Here is an 18,116-nt window from a genome sequence, read left to right on the forward strand (position 1 = left end):
TAGTGGATTCATTATCAAATAGCCAGGTAAAATCCACGATTGAAGATAAGCCGGTCAGTACCCCACTAATTTTCTTTGGAGCGCACCCCAGGGCATTCATAAAGGGACTCTATCGATAGAGCTGACGGCTTGTGATGCTTCAATGTTTCTGATGAATGAAGATGAGGTCTCTGTGGGGGTTCTATTCAGCCCAGCCTGTGTAATACTTGGAAATTGGGGCCCTCCCTCAGAGTTACCATCCACCCTGGAATCTGTGACCCCTAACCCGGTCTGTGACGAGGAAACTCCATGTCCAATTCACATCTCCCCTCCCGATAGATCAGCAATCTCATTAATCAAGAGGGGGTGGGTTGGCTGAAAGGGCTGTGACAACCAGGTAGATGGAGGAACTACCGGTCCGGGGTCCCCTAATCTCCCCGCTGGTACCATAAGCGCACTGGAGAGTTCTCTTGGGTTACCATCTGCAAATGGTGACTTGGGGTCTTCTTTCTCCATTATTAAATGATTATTATTCTGGCCTTCCAGAATCCGGAACAAATGCAATTTTGACGCTTTTTGTTTAGAAAATCGTCTTTATTTATGTTTGTTTTTCATGTTTTCCCCCTTATGATTTATTGCTGGAATATCCCTCTTACCTACTTTTTGTCCTCCTGTCCCTGGCAATAAAGGGGAATGTACCTGGGTGGAGGGGGAGATTGAGGTGTCCCCCTCCCCTCTTACCCTCCCTACCTGCTTGGTATGCTCAGTATGGCCCCTAGTTTTCTTGACTTCTCCGACGCCCCCTTTTCTGTCCTTCTTGAACAGAGGAAAGATTTTCAAGGTAGACTTCTCTGAAGGGAGTCTCAGGTCGACCTCCTCGAATAGTGTGCTTAAACAAAGCTCTTCCTCTTCGAGGTTACTCTGAGAAACTATTGGGGGCACCAGGAAAAGAAGAGTTTCTGCCTGTACGGAGGCATCTCTCGAATCTACCAGGGGGGCGTATGGTACTGGCCTCACATTTGGCCGTTCTCCCATCTGTGGATGAGTTGTGGAGATAGCGATAGTGACAGGCTTATTTACCTTCTGCACTTCTAATAGCATTACAGAAATCATTTCCAATATGTGATCACAGCTCAGTACGGATTTCTCTAGTAAAGACAATATAAAATTTAAGATTTTTTCGATACAAACAAGATATTCTGAAGGCACACCCTCCCTCTCATTTCCCCATTTCCCCATTTCACTTGTGAGACAGGCAAGAATACATCATTGGCAGACTCCATAGAAGTACCTAACAAATGACTTGTGCTACAGCATAACAAAGGCATAGAAAGATGCCTAGGAGAGGAGCTTACAATTGTAGTGTCTTTTTCCCTGAGTCCGCTCGTTAGCTCATCATCCTTATGCGTTAAGTCAGGATGGTCTCCTGAGTTCCTTGTTTGTGCTTCTATTTCAATATCCGGGAGAGTAAAGTATTCCCCTAGCATTGTTTCTTCACAAAACTTTACTTTCTCTACCATGGAAATATCACCCGGGCACTCAACCGAGCTGCCATCCCCGCAAAATCCCTTATAGCTGTCCCCGAGCTGGTGAAACAACCGGTGTAACCTCAGACGTACAGTCTTTCCTTGACTGCATTGATTGCTTTGTCCTATTTAATAGAGTGATTGGCTGACTCTGCTGGATCACAAGAGGATCGGAGTCCGCAAGTGCACAGGTGGATACGTCAAGTGATTGCTCACTAGGACCATCCTCTACTCTTTCAGTGGATTAAAGCTCCCACCCATTCAGAGGGTCACGTTCTCGACCTACTATGTACCAACTTCGACATAAATATGTCTGACCCTGAGATAGTAAATTGGTCTGACCATATGCTGATAAGGTTCACCTGGCCCCTGTCCCGCCCCATTGAGTCCAATCACTCCGCTGCTCACACACAGAAAATTAACATAGCTATGCTCTGTGATCAGCTTGACTCCTCTCGCCCCACACTTCCCTCCGAAATTGAGTCAGCCGTTAGCTCATTCAACTCATGGATTGAAGGCGGCGTTGCTTCTTCAACTAAAATAGGTCGTGTCTGTAGAGTGCGCTCCACCCCTTCTAAGCCGTGGTTCTCTAATACTCTCCGCGATCTTAAATCAGGTTGTAAAAAACTTGAAAGACGTTGGAGACAAGCCTATCTGCCTGAGGCCAAGAAAGAACTAAGAACGGCTCAAAAGAGGTATTATGCAGCAATTAAATCAGCAAAAAGTTTATACTACAACGGACGCATAACCACGGCCAACAACAGTAGCAGGGAAATCTTTGCTATTGTCAAAAGCTTTGTTTCCCCTTGCGCCACTCAACCTCTCCTAGCCTCTTCGGAAAAATGTGTGAAGAACTCTCTGTGTTTTTTGTGGACAAAATTGCAAAAATCCAAGATGACTTGCTTACTGTATGTAACAATTTTCCAGCTTCAATGACTACTCCTTCCCCCATTATGCCCATCTATACGGACCAGTTTACCCTCTTCACTCCAGTGGATACAACAGAGGTTGTTAAAATTCTTGCCACTTTACAATCAGGATCCCCCGCTGACCCCTGCCCGGCCAGAGTCCTTGCGGGCCTGGCTAATACAGTTGGCCAAGAGGTGACACATATTGTCAACCTCTCTCTCTCCATCGCCACTGTTCCGGCATGCTGGAAGCAGGCCAAACTGCTTCCACTTCTTAAAAAAAATGGCCTAGACCCGAAGGCCCCTGCTAATTTTCGGCCCATATCATTACTGCCGGCCCTGGCAAAGATATGTGAAAAAGTTGCATTCACACAGTTAGACAAATTTGTGGAAAGCTCTCAAGCTCTTCACCCTGCGCAATCAGGCTTCAGAGCTGCTTTCAGCACAGAGACGGCTCTAGTCGAGGTTTCTGAGGCCATTCGAGAATGTCTGGACGGAGGTGGCAGAGCGGCTCTGATCTTATTGGACCTCTCTGCCGCCTTCGATACTGTCCCTCACTCCCTCTTACTCACCAGACTAGCAGCCATAGGCATAACTGGCTCTGCTCTTGGCTGGTTATCATCTTTCTTGGATAACAGGTCCCAGCAAGTATGGATGCCACCTTTCTCCTCCTCTCCCAAAAAACTCTCTACTGGTGTCCCACAGGGGTCCACTCTAAGCCCCCTGCTTTTTAACATATATATGACCCCCCTCATTTATCTTGCGGAACAGCTAGGAGCCAAAATTATGGCTTATGCCGATGATACTCAGCTTCTGTTTACCTGGCCCAAAAACAACTCGGACACGTCGAGGGTCCAATTCTGTTTATCATCGGTTTTCCGCTGGCTGGCGTGTGCCCAGCTTAAATGCAATGAGAGTAAATCGGAAATCTTGCTGTATGGCTCCTTTCCAGATAACTTTAGCGACTCCCTCTGGCCCACCGATCTCCCATGTCCCAAATCTATTGGTGGACCTGCAAAAAATTTAGGAGTCTGGCTTAATACCAATCTCAGGTTTGAGGACCACCTGAAAAAACTTACTGGAATCTGCTTTTCCACCCTCAAAACCCTGCGCAGATTTCTCCCTCTGCTCCCAAGAGAGGCCAAGGAGACGGTCATTCGCGCTCTTATACTATCCAGATTGGATTATGCGAATGCCCTCTACTGCGGACTCCCAGCCTATTTGATCCACCGCCTCCAGGTCATTCAAAATGCCGCGGTTAGGCTGCTGTTCAACATACCCAGAAGATCTAGTGTCCGCCAACCCCTTAGAGATCTTCATTGGCTCCCAGTTGCTCAAAGGATCTTATTTAAGATCCTCGTGCTAGCATACCGAGCACTTCATCAAACGGGTCCAGCATATTTGAGGAAAAGATTTTCCCTTTATGTTCCCAATCACCCTCTTAGATCAAGCAACCTCCACCAAATGACTGTGCCAAAGTTTAAATATAGCAGGCTCGGCGGTCAATCCATCTCTGTCAGAGCAGCGAGAGCTTGGAATACCCTTCCGCTTCACTTGAGAACATCCCCATCCATCATGACGTTCAGGAAAGGCCTAAAAACCCACCTTTTTAACATCACTGCCTAATGGATGTCTCTCTAACTCCGCTTGTAATATGATCTGTCTCCCTTTTCTTTCGCGCCAGGATACTATACTTTTTAGTAACAGAGCGCGCTACAAAAGCCTCTATAATAATAATAATTTGAGCCCAAGCCCGGGTCCCTTCGCAACACTGCACATGTGATTCTGCAGGAGGCAACAAAGAGGACGATGCAGGCAGGAAATTAAAGGTCTGGCCCTCCTGGACCGCTGCTACCACCTCAGGAGTGGTCCGGAGTATCTTTCAGAAAAAGCCAGTTATAACAGGGTGGGATTGATAGCAGAGATGCTGTTGTTGTCTAGTGCCGCTAAATGATCTTCTTAATTTATGAGGATGGCTTGGTGATAAGGAGAGCACGTGCCCTGAGCGCAATTTTCTGGTGGTCATCTTGCTCCAATTTACGAGCTTGCATGCCTACTTGGCTCCTGCCTCCACTCACTTTATCGATTAATCTCCTTACTTCAAATTACGTCTGGCGATGTAGGGCTGTGTAAGGTTAAATGCAGCTTCCAACCAGATTTAAGTGCCGGTGTCAGAAGACCAGTGGCTGATAGTCGAAGTATGTGAGTCCAGTTCTAAGCCCAATTTCATGGGTGGCGGACAGAAGCAGGCTAGCACCGGGCGAGAGGGCAGAAAGCAAATGATTGATTAGCGAGTGGCGGGTCGATGGGGCTGACATGGCGACTGCAGCAGTTGATGCAATCACCGTGTGGATGTAATTAAAAGCCCCCAGGTGAAGTGTCCAGAGCAAGAGCAGGGGAAGGGAGACCTGAGAGCAGGGCACACTGGGGCACCGCAAGCCGCACCCAACCTAGTTGGGCCACTTTCCGCGGGCTCACCTGGGCACTTCACTCTGCGGCCACAACTAAAGGTGGCCGTGCTCTCACTCTCTCTCACACCTACCCGCTGCTTATTTCTTGCTCAACGAAGTCCGGGCCAACTCCCCACATCGACCCCCAATGCAGCTGCTGTGCTCCCTCGAACCTGCGGCTTGACCTCTGTGCCTCCGCGCTGCAAGTCTGCGCAATTCCGTGCAAATTCTGTGGTTCCATGCCTGCTTCAAGCTTGCTCTCCTGCAGGCTTCCCCGTCGCTCCTCGCTGCATATTCACCGCAACTCTCTGCCTCGCTCAACCCTCTGCAGCCACTTACGAATGGTGGACTTTCGGGGGGAGCAAGGGGGGAGTAAGAGCGGTGAACGGGCCCAGCCCAACCCTCAATTTGCTGGCAGTGGCAGGAGCGGCAGCACTCTCAGCGGCGTTCGTAGGTTCGCTCCTCAGCTCCTCGCACACAGACGGCTGATCGGCCATAAAAGTGAATGTGCAGAACGCAGCATTAATGCCCACAGTACACATCTATAAAAGGCAATGAGTCACTGTTTATTGCAGCTGTTATTAATAATGGCATGCTTTTCCTAATTCTGTTCGTAAGAAAGTTACTGGCTGAATCAGAATTACAACAAATAGGAGAAAACTGCAATCCTAGGGGTCTATAACGATGACGGGTGGAAAAAGTCCACCCGCCACCGTAACGGAATGCGGAACCATCCGCCAGGGGTGCGTGGTCCCACACCTGCAATTAGGATGCGACCGCCACCGTGGCAGTGGAATCCCCTATTCCCAGCATTGTGGCAGGTGGTGCTCACAATGCTGGGAATGCCACCTTGCCCATGCCAATGCAGGGGGGACCATAGGTACCCTCCATGTGCACCCCCCAACCTCTTGGGGGCCCGCTACGGGCCCCCAGTAGCAAAGACTGCATGCCTGTCCATGGCAGCATCCATAATATGGATGGCGTTGTCTTGCAGATACCACCACCATATTAACCATGTTTTCCGCCCGGTCGACGAGTCGACCGGCGGTAAAGCGGCGGACGGTCTTTCTGCCTGCCACAGACCCCCCAGCCATCCTAATATGACGGGGGGCTTTGAGGTGTGGATGGCGAGCGGATCGCCGCCGGTCCAGCAGTGACTACCACCGGGTCGGCTGGGGCGATCCGCCCGCCATCTTAATGGGCCCCTTAGTATTTCCCAACCCAACATTTCTGTGGCTTAAAAGAGGCATTTACTACAGGAAGTGGGGTAATTACGCCAATTTCAGATGAAAATCCTAATTTATAAAGGTATGCAGAGGGACCCACTATGAAAACTGCAGTATTCCTACATCTCAAAATTACTGACATCTTTGGTTTCTGTAATTCCAAGTGCAGAAAAACTGATGTGGCGTGCGCAGTTAAAATGTTGTCGGACTGAGTCAACTTTCTGCAGTTTTCACCAACTAGACTTTTGTTATTTTTATCTCTGTGCATCCTGATGCTTTTCAGGTGCTGTTCAATTAAACCTTAAACTAGACTTCTTTAGATTTGCTTTATTTATTTGAATTGTTTGCAGACTTCTTGATCTTCGTTGATTGTTACTCCTTCTCTGTGTAACTTAGGGAGCGTGTGTGTGTCTCTACTGAGGATGCAGATTCCACTGATACGCTGGAATGCCTTTATGCATAAAAGGCAAGGCTGGATTTCACCTAGCAACGTGTGCATATCAAATTGAGAATTTTTGCAAAAAGACTACCCCTGATGGGGATTCTGGGCAGTTGTTATTGCCTTTTTTTCTGTGATAAACAGAATGTGGACACATCTATGTTGCCTCTGCCATGCTAGGCCTCAAAATATTGCCGTAGTGCAGCATTAAGACCCCCTATTGCAACATTAAGATTAAAATATACCTCCTCCCATAAAGTAGAGCCAGATGTTCTAATGATTTTGGGTCGGGTTGCATCAGTTCTGTGATGCAGCCCTGTTGCAAAATCATTTTTGCATTTACTAAGGTATGCAAAGCCACTTTGCATAGATTAGTAAATACAAAGGGGCTTATTAGGATGGCGGGTGAATTAGGTCAGCCCGCCACCGAAGTGGTGATTGGTTCCAACCGCCATGTGTGCGGCGGTCCCGCCTATTCAATTATGATGGGACCGCCACCGCTGCGGTCGTATTCCGCACCTTTAACATTGCGGTGGTGGCTGCTGACAGCAGCACCGCTGCTATGCTGAAAGGAGCATGTTGTGCATTTTACTGCACTAAGTGGCAGGCACTACACTGTGTTTGCCACTTGGCGCAGTGAAATGTAGGGGGGTGCCATAGGTAGCTCCCAGTGCACCCACACCTCCCCCCAACACAAGGGGGGCCCGCAACGGGCCCCTGAAGACATTCCCTGCCAGCCTTTCAATGGCTGTTCAACCGCTACGGAAAGGCTGGCTTCCGCCAGCATCACAATTGTGCCAGCAGAGCTTGCTAGGCTCCGCCACCATTGTGAGCATGCTGACCACTCCACCGGTAGCAATCGTGACGATTGCTACCGGTGGAAAAGCGGCGGCCGGACTTTCCCTCTGCCAGGTACCCACCGCCATCATAATGTGGTGGGGGTAAATCTCAAGACGATGGCGGAACGTTTGCTACCGCCGGCGCGGCGGTGGCAATTTTTCCGCCATCCTAGTAAGCCCCAAAGTATCTCAAGGCAATGCATTCTATTACTTTGCATTAGGTAGGCCTTGCATGGGTGAAGCATGGGCATTCCCATGCATCCACCCATGTATTTTGATGCAAACCCAAATTTACAAAGATTTGTAAACCTGGGTTTGTGTCAAAATGGTGCGCCTACTCTGCTGAGGCGTAAGGAGGAAAAATACATTTATTTTTCTTTGTTACTTCCCCCTTCAATGCATTCTGCAGCATACATAGAAAAAAAGGATATGTCTCTAAGGATTGTTTTTGTGTAGGAAGATGTCCCTTCCTGCACCAAAATAATCCTGCTCATAACACAGGCACCCTTGCACTATGCTTTAAGGGTGCCTGCATTGGTGCTGGACAATATGCAGTGTGGCAGCGCAAGGAGAAAGATGGCATGTGCCATATATTTTTAAATGGAGAGCATTTCTGCTCTTTCCCTTTCAGGCGATGGACTCATTGGGATTCTGTGTATCTTGTCCCATTTTTCTTTTCATTATAACAAAATACATACTAGGCATGTTTCAGAGGCTCTGCTGGTTTTGCTTCATTCCACACATTCATCTTGTCTGTTCTTCAGCTGGTGGTTTATAGGTGTGCCCTTCAGGGTGGCATACAAATGCTGGTGAAAGTGCATGCTTTTGATTAATGCCAGATGCATGCCACAAATACACATAAAGGTTAGACATGTTCCGTCCGTACAAAATATACTCAATAATAAAAAGTGTATTGCCCTTTTAAATCCGATTGTCACATTTGTGAGAGCGTTGAATATTTACATTGCACATGTATAGTAATGTGTAGTGGTACTTTTAAGAAAGCTGTAACACCAACAGCTTATCCCTTTGATATCTGTTTAAGAAGTGGAAATTGTTACCAACTCCCATCTTTTTGCACATGTGATGATGCTAAAGATTTACCGGGCACGACATACTTAGCTAAAAAACATATATAACGTGTACGAAAATTGAAATTTTACAGTGTTAGGTTATTGTGGCAGACCCAGCAAACCTAGCAGCTTAAACATATTGCAATGAAGGCTAGATAGATGAACCTGATCATCAAGAAAATCGCCCACTTTCTTCAAGATCCCTGAATTATCTATATTTTTCGAATTAACTGTTTGACATTTTTGTTATGCCTTATGGGCTCTATTTTTGAAGGGTTTCATCGCTTTTGCACCACGCAACACAGTGCATGCGCGGTGCAACCTTAAAAAAGCGATTTAAGGCCTTGAGTGGCTGAAAAATCCAGAGTAAGTCAATGCAGTGCAAATTGCTGCGCTGCGTTACTCCAAGAAGGCGCTCCATGGACGTTGCATGAATGTTCCCCACACAACATCTATGGAATTTGGGGCATTCCCATATTTATAATTACTGGTAGACCTGGAAACGCACCAAAATGCTACGCCTTCCATGTGAGACATATCTTTATTTCTCCTCATGATTTCCCCTTTCCATGTGTGCTGCATTCTGCAAAACACATGTATAGAGGAAAATGCCCCAGTAGATTGTTTTAGTGCAGGAAGGTGGCCCTTTCTGCCCAAAATAATACTGCATGCAACGCAGGCACCCTTGCACCATGGTGAAGTGGTGCCAGCGTTGGCAGCCCATTTTGTGTCAGCACTGAAAAAACCCTACAAATGTGCTGTATTGTGATACATTTGGCACATTCCTGCCCTTTCCCTGTAAAGCAGCGCAGCAAGCGAACTTGCTGCGCTGTGTTACATTTTGATAAATATGTCCCTCGGTTTCCAAAAAGCTACTATTGCCATTACAAGCTCAGCAAAAAATCCCATTGGAACATTAGCGGTAGAAAAAGCAGGGGTGGCCAGTACAGCTAAGAGCAGTGGGGCGGGGCATGGTGGGGAGGAGTCAACAGGCACAAGGTAAGTGGTTTTATTTATTTATTTATTTTCCTATTCAATCGTCTGTCACAAACCCCCGCCCCGCCCCACCGCTCTTACCTGTACCAGCTGCGACTGAGAACAAGTTACATTCGTTACAGATAATGGGAACATGTGAAATGGTTCACGGCGTTGTGAACACGATGGTAGGAAATGGGCTAAGGCAGATCATGCATGTAAGTAGAAATTATGTTTTTTAACCATAACATTTTAGTAGTGATTAAGTTAATGGTGACTTTCTTATTCAGCACTTATCTAGTGCTAACCTGTGGCCATTTTACTGATATGAGCAAAAAAACAAAATAAATAAAGCAAAACTGTCATATATTACAAAATGTGTGAAATACACAAATTGCTGCTTGAAAAAAACAGTATGTTTTTGTGTAGTGAATCAAACGTTTTACAACTTCTCCTAATGACTTTTTAGTCAAGTCTATAGAGGAACTGAAGAAAACACTTTTGCCCTCATTACAAGTGACCTTTTAATTCCGATATGTTGTAAATTGAAACAATGACGTGATTAAGCATTTAGTAAAGACATTAATTCCCTTCTCTAGATCATGTTTTCTCCGTTATGTTGACCGAAGTTCGGACTCCATTTTGTATTGTCATGCTTCCACGTGTTCCCCACGAGAAGAGTCCAACCTCTGTGTTAGTTGCTCCTGTAATCTGCCTAGTAACAGTCTATAAATAGCTCCTTTGTCCATCTGGCACATGCCCAGGCTTGACCACATCTGTTATCAGTTAGCCTTGCTTGACCATGTTTTCGCGGGCTCAAGGAGTGTGTCAGCTCCGCCCACATATTGATCTTGTATCGAAAATGTCCATAAAAGGTAACATTCCTTGCCTCATGTTGTATCCACCCACTTATGAGCCCCTCTGTTGTGTATAAAAGGGGACCGTGTACGCAAGTTCTTTGTGCTACTCCATGCAATACTGAAGAGTGTTGTGTGGATTGTAGGACCACCCTTAAGGGTTAATAAATGCTGTCTTTGTACTTTGCAGTTTCCGTGCCAACTTCCTTATAGATTCCATTACAGGAGAGCGAACCCTTGTGTCCTGCGGGCCTAGCTGGGGCCTGTATTCATCAATTGGCGCCCGTCACGTGGGGCTCATCGGCGACTCGGATGCTCGAAGGACTGGTCGCGACGAAGGTGAGGAACTTGGCCGGGGACGTGATCACTGCCAGTGGCGTTTTAGCCCTGGCATCCCGAGGTTTTTCTTCCTTCCCTTCCGAGCTGACCGTCTGGGTGGCGCCGGTCCTCGACTGAGACCTCTTTTGTCGGTCCTGCCGTGAAAGCCGTTTGGGCGATTGTGGAGCTTGGCAGTTGGAATCTGGACTCTTGATTGGTAAGAACCGGTGTACGGTACTTGCTCCGAGTTTTTGAAGCCTGGTCCGGCTATTTGAGTTTGATTTGTGATGACTAGTCATATTTTGTATTTGTCTTTGTGAAAATATATGCGTTGCAACACATATAGGCAGGTAATGTGGAGAGATTTCTCCGGAGCTGTGTAACTTTGAACGGCGCAACGATTAAGTGCCATTTTCTCTATAATATTGCATATTTTGCATTATTCCTGAGCATGCCTGCTTTTAGCGCACTCCGTAAGTGGTGTTGCTGTTTTGGAAACCGGTTGAACCTCGAGGAATCTGCTCCAGCCCCCCCAGAGGGGACTCCTAATAGGGATATGTATGTGAAGCATGGTCTTTCTTTCATAATGTACAGCACAGTATGGAGGAAATATACTAAAAAAGATCCTGAGTTACGATGGCCTTTGTATGGATCGTTTGATATACGTAAGATTGAGTATGTGGAACAGTGTATGTGCAAGCGGCGTGCTCGTCAGGATATGTTTGAGTGTGTGCGGTTGTGGGTGAAGGAGGTGCGTGAGCGAGAGAAGCGTGAGAAAGCGCTGTTTGATAAAGAACAACGGAAGAATGATCATGTGCGAGCACAGGAAGCGAGGCGTCGGGAGGACAAAGAACAGACGGAGAGACAAGAGAAAGAGCGTAGGCTGCAAGTCTCGGGTCAATATGCTGTTCGGCAGCCACTCTATCCTGTCCTTAATAATCTTGATGATGATTTTTATTTACTAGATCGCTCTCCGCCCCCTTATGTTGGCGCATCTGCTCCGAGGCCACAAGATTCTGTCCCGGGTACGGGTAAGGTAGATACGCGGTCCATGTTATCGGCTGAACACATGGCTGAGCTTCGACAAATTTCTTTCCGTGCACTTAAGGGCAAGGTGTCCGTGGATGACTTGTTCCATACTTGGGGGTCGTGGCAGGATAGAGAGAGATTGTATTTTTTGAGTCATTTCGCGGAGGAAGTGATTGCTGCTTTTCGGAAATATTCTAGTGTCTTTGAGCCTGAAGAAGTGACATCGGATGCTAAAGCATTGCATGATGGTGTTTTTTCTCCCTCTAAGGCTCCTGATACGGCTCGGCGGCTATTCGCCTTGCGGGACGCAGTGCTGGCCCATAAAGAAAAAGCGCGACAACGAGCAGGGGAGGAGACGCAGTCGGATTCGTGTACTACAGAAGGCCACTCATCCACCTCTCAATCAGATAAGAGCGATCTAGTGCATGCTAAGCCAATGCGCGAGGCGGCGCCTTTGTATGTTCCTCCTAAAGGAGCGGGGACTAGCTCGGACATTACCTCCGCCGATGCTAAGGGATATTTTGTGTATAATTGGGTTTATACTCCGTGGCATAGAGCTGATGTGATGGCATTAAAGAATGCGCTGCCTGACCCCCGCAAGAATCGAGCGGCCTTCTACGAAGAAGTCGAGGGGGCCTTGAATTCTTGCGTTATGACTTTAGCAGATATAGACCTGTTCTTTGGCCTTATTCTACCACCGGATATGTGGCGATCTGTCCGAAAGGTAGATGATACAGTTGCCTTTAAGGCCCGGTGGTCTGACCTTGAGGATGAGGATAGGGAACGGAAGCCCGCGCAGAAACCGCCCCAGAGTATTTTAGATCTCCCTGCTGCTATTGTGGCTAAGTTGAAGACAATTATCCCCCCTAAAAAGATTGACTGGAATATGTTAGCTGCATGTCAACAGAAAGCTGACGAGTCAGTTGCGGACTTCTTTACGCGCTTTGAGGAGACGTTTCATGATTTTAGTGGCCAGTCGCTTACTGACGATACGGGCCGCCACCTTTTTGCGGATAAATATGTGGCTAATCTGCTGCCGGCAGTTGCGGCCCGTTTAAAAGCGAGTGAAAGTTCTTGGTCTTCCGCTACACCAACAGCCCTCCTGACTATCGCCCAGTATTATGAGCGTCAGGAGCAAGAAGCAAAGGGCCAGGAGGAAAAGAAATCGAAAGATTTGAAAACAAAGGTGATGTTGGCACAAGTCTATGGCCCGCCTCGGCGGGGTAGTAATAGAGGTAGGGGAGGATCTTATGGTCCTCCCTCGGGCCGATCTGATTTAAATAGGAACCAATGTGCGTATTGTAAGCAATCGGGTCATTGGGCTAGGGACTGCCCGGTGTTGCATGCATCGCGTCAGGGGCATACCCATGGTGGCCCGCGAGGTAGAGGGGGTTTCTCGAACTTTCGAGGGAATTCTAACGAACAGGCTCGTTTTGACTCTGCTGGGCAGCACCGAGATAGATCAAATGTTTTCGATCGTCAGCATCAGTATCAAGTGTCGGGGATTGACCGGTCGGGGTACCATGACTCTCAGCATGCATAGGGATGCGTTGGATGGGGGTTAGAATCAGTTGAGGTGCCGGTCGATCAGAAGGGTCCTTATGTATCGGCTGAGGTTTTGGGCTCTACTGATCAGTTCCTAGTGGATACAGGAGCGACACGTAGTGCACTGTCTAAGCAATTGGTTCCGGGGGCTCCCCCATCCGGCTTAATGGTCACATCGGTAGGGTTTGACGGAACACTCTCCCGAAGCCCTCTTTCGCAGCCCCTCATGTTTAAAGTTGACTCTTTTTCTGCACCCTGTCCGTTTCTGCTTGCCCCGTACACACCGGACAACATTATGGGTCTTGATATGTTAAAGCATTTTAGGGCTACGATCCGCTGCTCCCCTGCTGGTGTACGGGTAATATTGAATGACAATTACCCCCGATCAGAACGGATGTGTACGATGTCAGAGGATGCGCTGTTAGCTACCCTCCCTCGTGCTTTGTGGGCAACTTCGGATACTGATGTGGGACAAATGGTGATTCCACCGGTCCACATTAGCGTCCAGGAGGGGGCGGTGTTACCACGCCTCCCTCAGTACCGTATTTCCCAGGAAGGTGAGGAGGCTCTCATACAGATAGTGCAGGATTTGATGGCGGTAGGGGTAGTGGAGGAAGTCCCCTACAACATTTGTAACAGTCCGATTCTTCCCATACTGAAAAAGGATACGGATGCCAGAGTTTATCGGTTTATAATTGATTTGAGAGAAGTGAACAAGATCGTGATACCTCAGTACCCAGTGGTTTCCGATATCACGACGTTGCTTACTTTGGTACCACCTACGGCGACTATGTTCTCCGTGATCGATTTGAAGAATGCCTTCTTTTCCATTCCCATTCACCCTGATAGCCGATATCTTTTTGGGTTTACATTAAATAATAGATCTTATTGTTTTTGTAGGATCCCCCAGGGCTACACAGAAAGCCCTAGCATTTACAGTCAGGCTTTGAAACGACAATTGGATTCCTTTGCTCTGCTCGAGGGTGTCGCCCTCATTCAATATGTCGATGACATCTTGCTGGCGGCTGACACCCTGGAGTTGTGTGAAAAAAGTACGTTATCCTTACTTTCCTTTTTAGCATCCCACAATCATAAGGTATCTAGGAAGAAATTGCAATTCTGTAGACCAAAGGTGACTTATTTGGGTCACCTTTTGTCTAAGGAGGGACGTGCACTCACACCGGATCGTATCCAAGTAATTCTGGATACACCGAGACCGTCCACACAGAAGGATGTGCGTGCATTTCTGGGCCTTGTTTCTTTTTGTAGACAGTGGATATTGGGGTTTTCGCACATAGCTAAGCCATTATTAGCCCTCTTGACAAAGGACACGCCTATCCCAATCCCTTGGTCAGATGAGTGTGATACTGCTTTTCAGCAACTACGACAGGCCCTTTGTTCAGCACCAGTGTTAGGGACCCCTGATTATGCAAAACCCTTTTTGTTGTATGTGCATGAGAAAGATGGATGTGCATTGTCAGTTTTAGTGCAGATGCACGGCGATAAGCAGCGCCCTTGTGCATATTTTTCGGCTGTACTTGATCCTGTCGCCCGAGCATTACCGGGGTGTTTTCGCTCGGTTGCGGCGACAGCTGTGTCAATACGCCAAAGTGAGGGAATTGTGTTATCTCATAAGCTGTTGGTATTAGTCCCCCATGCTGTCGATGCCCTGCTCAATCAAACGAAGACGCAGTATTTGACCAGCGCCCGTTTAACGGGATATGAGTTGACGCTTTTGGCTCCTCATATTACGTTAAAAAGGTGCGTAACGTTAAACCCGGCAACATTGTTGCCATACCCCGAAACCCAGCCTGAGGCGCGGAAAGCGCATGATTGTATTCTCGTGACTGAGGAACAAACAAAGGGTCGTATTGATCTCCAGGATACGCCCTTTCCAGATGTAGATGGAGAACTGTGGGTGGACGGATCATGTCTGAAGCTACCAGATGGTACGACTTCAGCAGCGTATGCGATTACCACATTGCAAACGATAGTGGAGACAGCACGCATACCACAGAAATCAGCTCAAGCAGCGGAACTGATAGCATTAACACGAGCATGTGAGCTCAGTACAGGACTATGTGTGAATGTTTATACAGATAGCCGCTATGCCTTCGGAGTAGCGCATGACTTTGGTCTGCTCTGGAAGGAGAGAGGGTTTTTAACGTCACATGGAGTACAGATAATGCATGGAGAGTTAGTTCGCAATCTTTTAACCGCATTGACATACCCAAAGAAAATTGCCATCGTTAAGTGTAGCGCCCATAGGAAAGTAGTTGATAAAGTTGGAGAAGGGAATGCGTTGGCAGATCGAGTAGCACGGGAGACTGCGATGCAGCCCGGTGCTACTGCCGTGTATGTAGTAAAGTCACAGGTGGAAAGATGGCATGATGCGAAGGAGGAAGTGCGAGAAATGCAAAGGACCGCTTCTGACAAAGAGCGGGAACAATGGGCTAGTGAGGGAGAACTGGATGACGAGGGCTGCTGGAGAAATAAGCAGATGGATAGATGGAAATTACCCACGGCTTTTGTACAACCTATGGTTCAGATGGCACATGGGCTAGCACATGTTGGAGCTTCCGCAATTGTGAAATTGCTTACCCAAGTCTGGGAGCATCCAGAGATTGCTAGCACAGCGAAGAGGGTGGTGCAGACCTGTATGATCTGCCTGAGGTATAACCCAGGAAAGGGTACTCGAACTCCGGCAGGAGGATTTGTGACACCTACTGCACCCTTCGAGGTTTTGCAGATGGATTACATCCAGCTTGAGCGCTGTAACAATCTGAAGTATGTTCTAGTAGTGGTCTGCGCTTTCAGCAAATGGGTTGAAGCGTACCCTACGAAAGACAATACTGCAATGACTACTGCGAAGTTGCTGCTGAAAGAGTTCTTCCCTCGATATGGCGTCTGTAGACTCCTGTGGAGTGATAATGGGCCTCACTTTGTAGAGGATGTTATAAAGTACGTCTTGAAGGGCCTGGGCATCACCCAGAAGTTTCACGCGGTATTCCACCCTCAGTCTGCAGGACTAGTCGAGAAGTATAATGGTACACTGAAGCTCAAGATCGCTAAGATTCAAGCTTCGACGTCCTTGACTTGGCCAGACGCTCTGCCACTGGCGTTATTGTCAATTAGATCGGTACCGCACTCTCGAACTGGCCTTACACCGTATGAAATTGTCTTCGGACGCCCAATGAATATTTGGGGTCCACCAAAACCTAAGGCTGTGTATGATGTACCTTGTGTAATGATGAACGATTATCTGGCACAGTTAACGGATAACTTGGTTTCTATTCATCAACAGGTCCGAGAGGCGCTCCCTGATCGGTCTACCGGTGAAGGACATGGTCTCCGACCTGGTGACCACGTGATGGTGAAAATATTTGACAGAACAAACAGCTTGGAACCGAGATGGGTGGGTCCTGACCAGGTCCTCCTCGCAACGAGGACGGCTGTGCGAGTCTCCAACAGAAAGAATTGGATCCATTCCCTGCACTGTAGGAAGGTGCCGCCCGGATTGGTGGAACCTGCCGTGCTGACCGATCAACGAGAAATCTTGGCTGCAGAGACAGGCCGTGCTGCGGAGCCAAACGCCACTGAGGAGCTCTTTCTGGACCACGCGACTCTTGGAGGAAGGCGATATCATCTTCGACCAAGGAAGTGAGTTTTTCAGTACCGGGACATACTGTCAGAACGGCCCTTGGGTTAGTGAAACGGAGAGCCGATGAGGCAAGGGGGGGGGATCAGCCCTGCATTAGTGTAGCGACACCCGTCTTGGCCCGCTGGTGAAGAAATCAACCGCTGCCCAAGGGGAAGAGTTCTGACAGACTTTTAGTTTCAGGAAGATATTGGGTTTTATTTTTTACCTTGACATGGAGAAAAAGAAAATCCTTTGTGCATTAGGGTTCATGTTGACAGTAGCCATTGTTGGGATAACCACATGGTTCGTGGAGGATGTAACACCCGCTCGGAAGATTCTTGTGTTGACAACTCCGGTGCCTGAGGAGCACTACTTTTATACATTACCGTATCAAGAGTTGAAGCATCGACAGTCTTACTTGAACAACACTTTCATCCAGATGTTGCATCATACCCACGTTGCTACGAATGCTACGAACTTTTGGATATGTGGGATGATGCCAGCTCATCAGAAGAAAGGAGGAACGCCATTTATACCACTTCCTTTCTCTCATAATGGCTCTTGTAGAGCATGGTATACTTTGCTTTTTGCTACTCGGAAACCGACAGTGGGACGATTGCTCTTCAGACTCAATAAAGAATGCCATCAAGACAAAAATGGGTATCCACAAGCGAATGGGACAATTTGGGAGTGGGAAGAGTACCGACCAGACAATGAATCCATTCCCTACATCTTCACGAACACAAGAGACACTGTGGGAAAGGACAAATTTGTGATTCAAGTAGCACAAGCTCAAGCGGACCTATGTGTCCAGAGTGTGGGTTTTATCCCTGTTGGTGTTAGTGATTGTATTACTGTTCTAAACATTGACGGGTTGAACAATAGTACCTTTTTAGCCTCCCATAATACGTACTTTGTGTGTGGAAATAAAGGTTATTACCGTCTGCCGGCTGGGTGGTCTGGGGTATGCTATGTATCATTTCTATTACCTCCTGTATTCCTAGCTCCCGCATCTTATCATAAGGATCTGAAATTATTGAATAATGTGACTGTAAATAGGTATAAACGTACTTTATCACTTGACGATGTAGATCAGACTGATACCAGTCTGCAGCAGTATATTGATTTTAACTTAGGATTGTTTTTCTTTGTTGGAGCTGCCCTGAACAGTAGGAAGATCCGAAGATTAACAAGAGTGGTAGAAGCTGTAACAAATCAGACTGCTGCTGCACTTGGGAATCTTACGGAGGAATTGCAAATTACTAGAATTGTTGCATTGCAGAATCGTATGGTATTAGACGTTATGCTAGCT

This window comes from Triturus cristatus, chromosome 8 (genome assembly GCF_964204655.1).
Source record: "Triturus cristatus chromosome 8, aTriCri1.1, whole genome shotgun sequence".
NCBI lineage: Eukaryota > Metazoa > Chordata > Amphibia > Caudata > Salamandridae > Triturus > Triturus cristatus.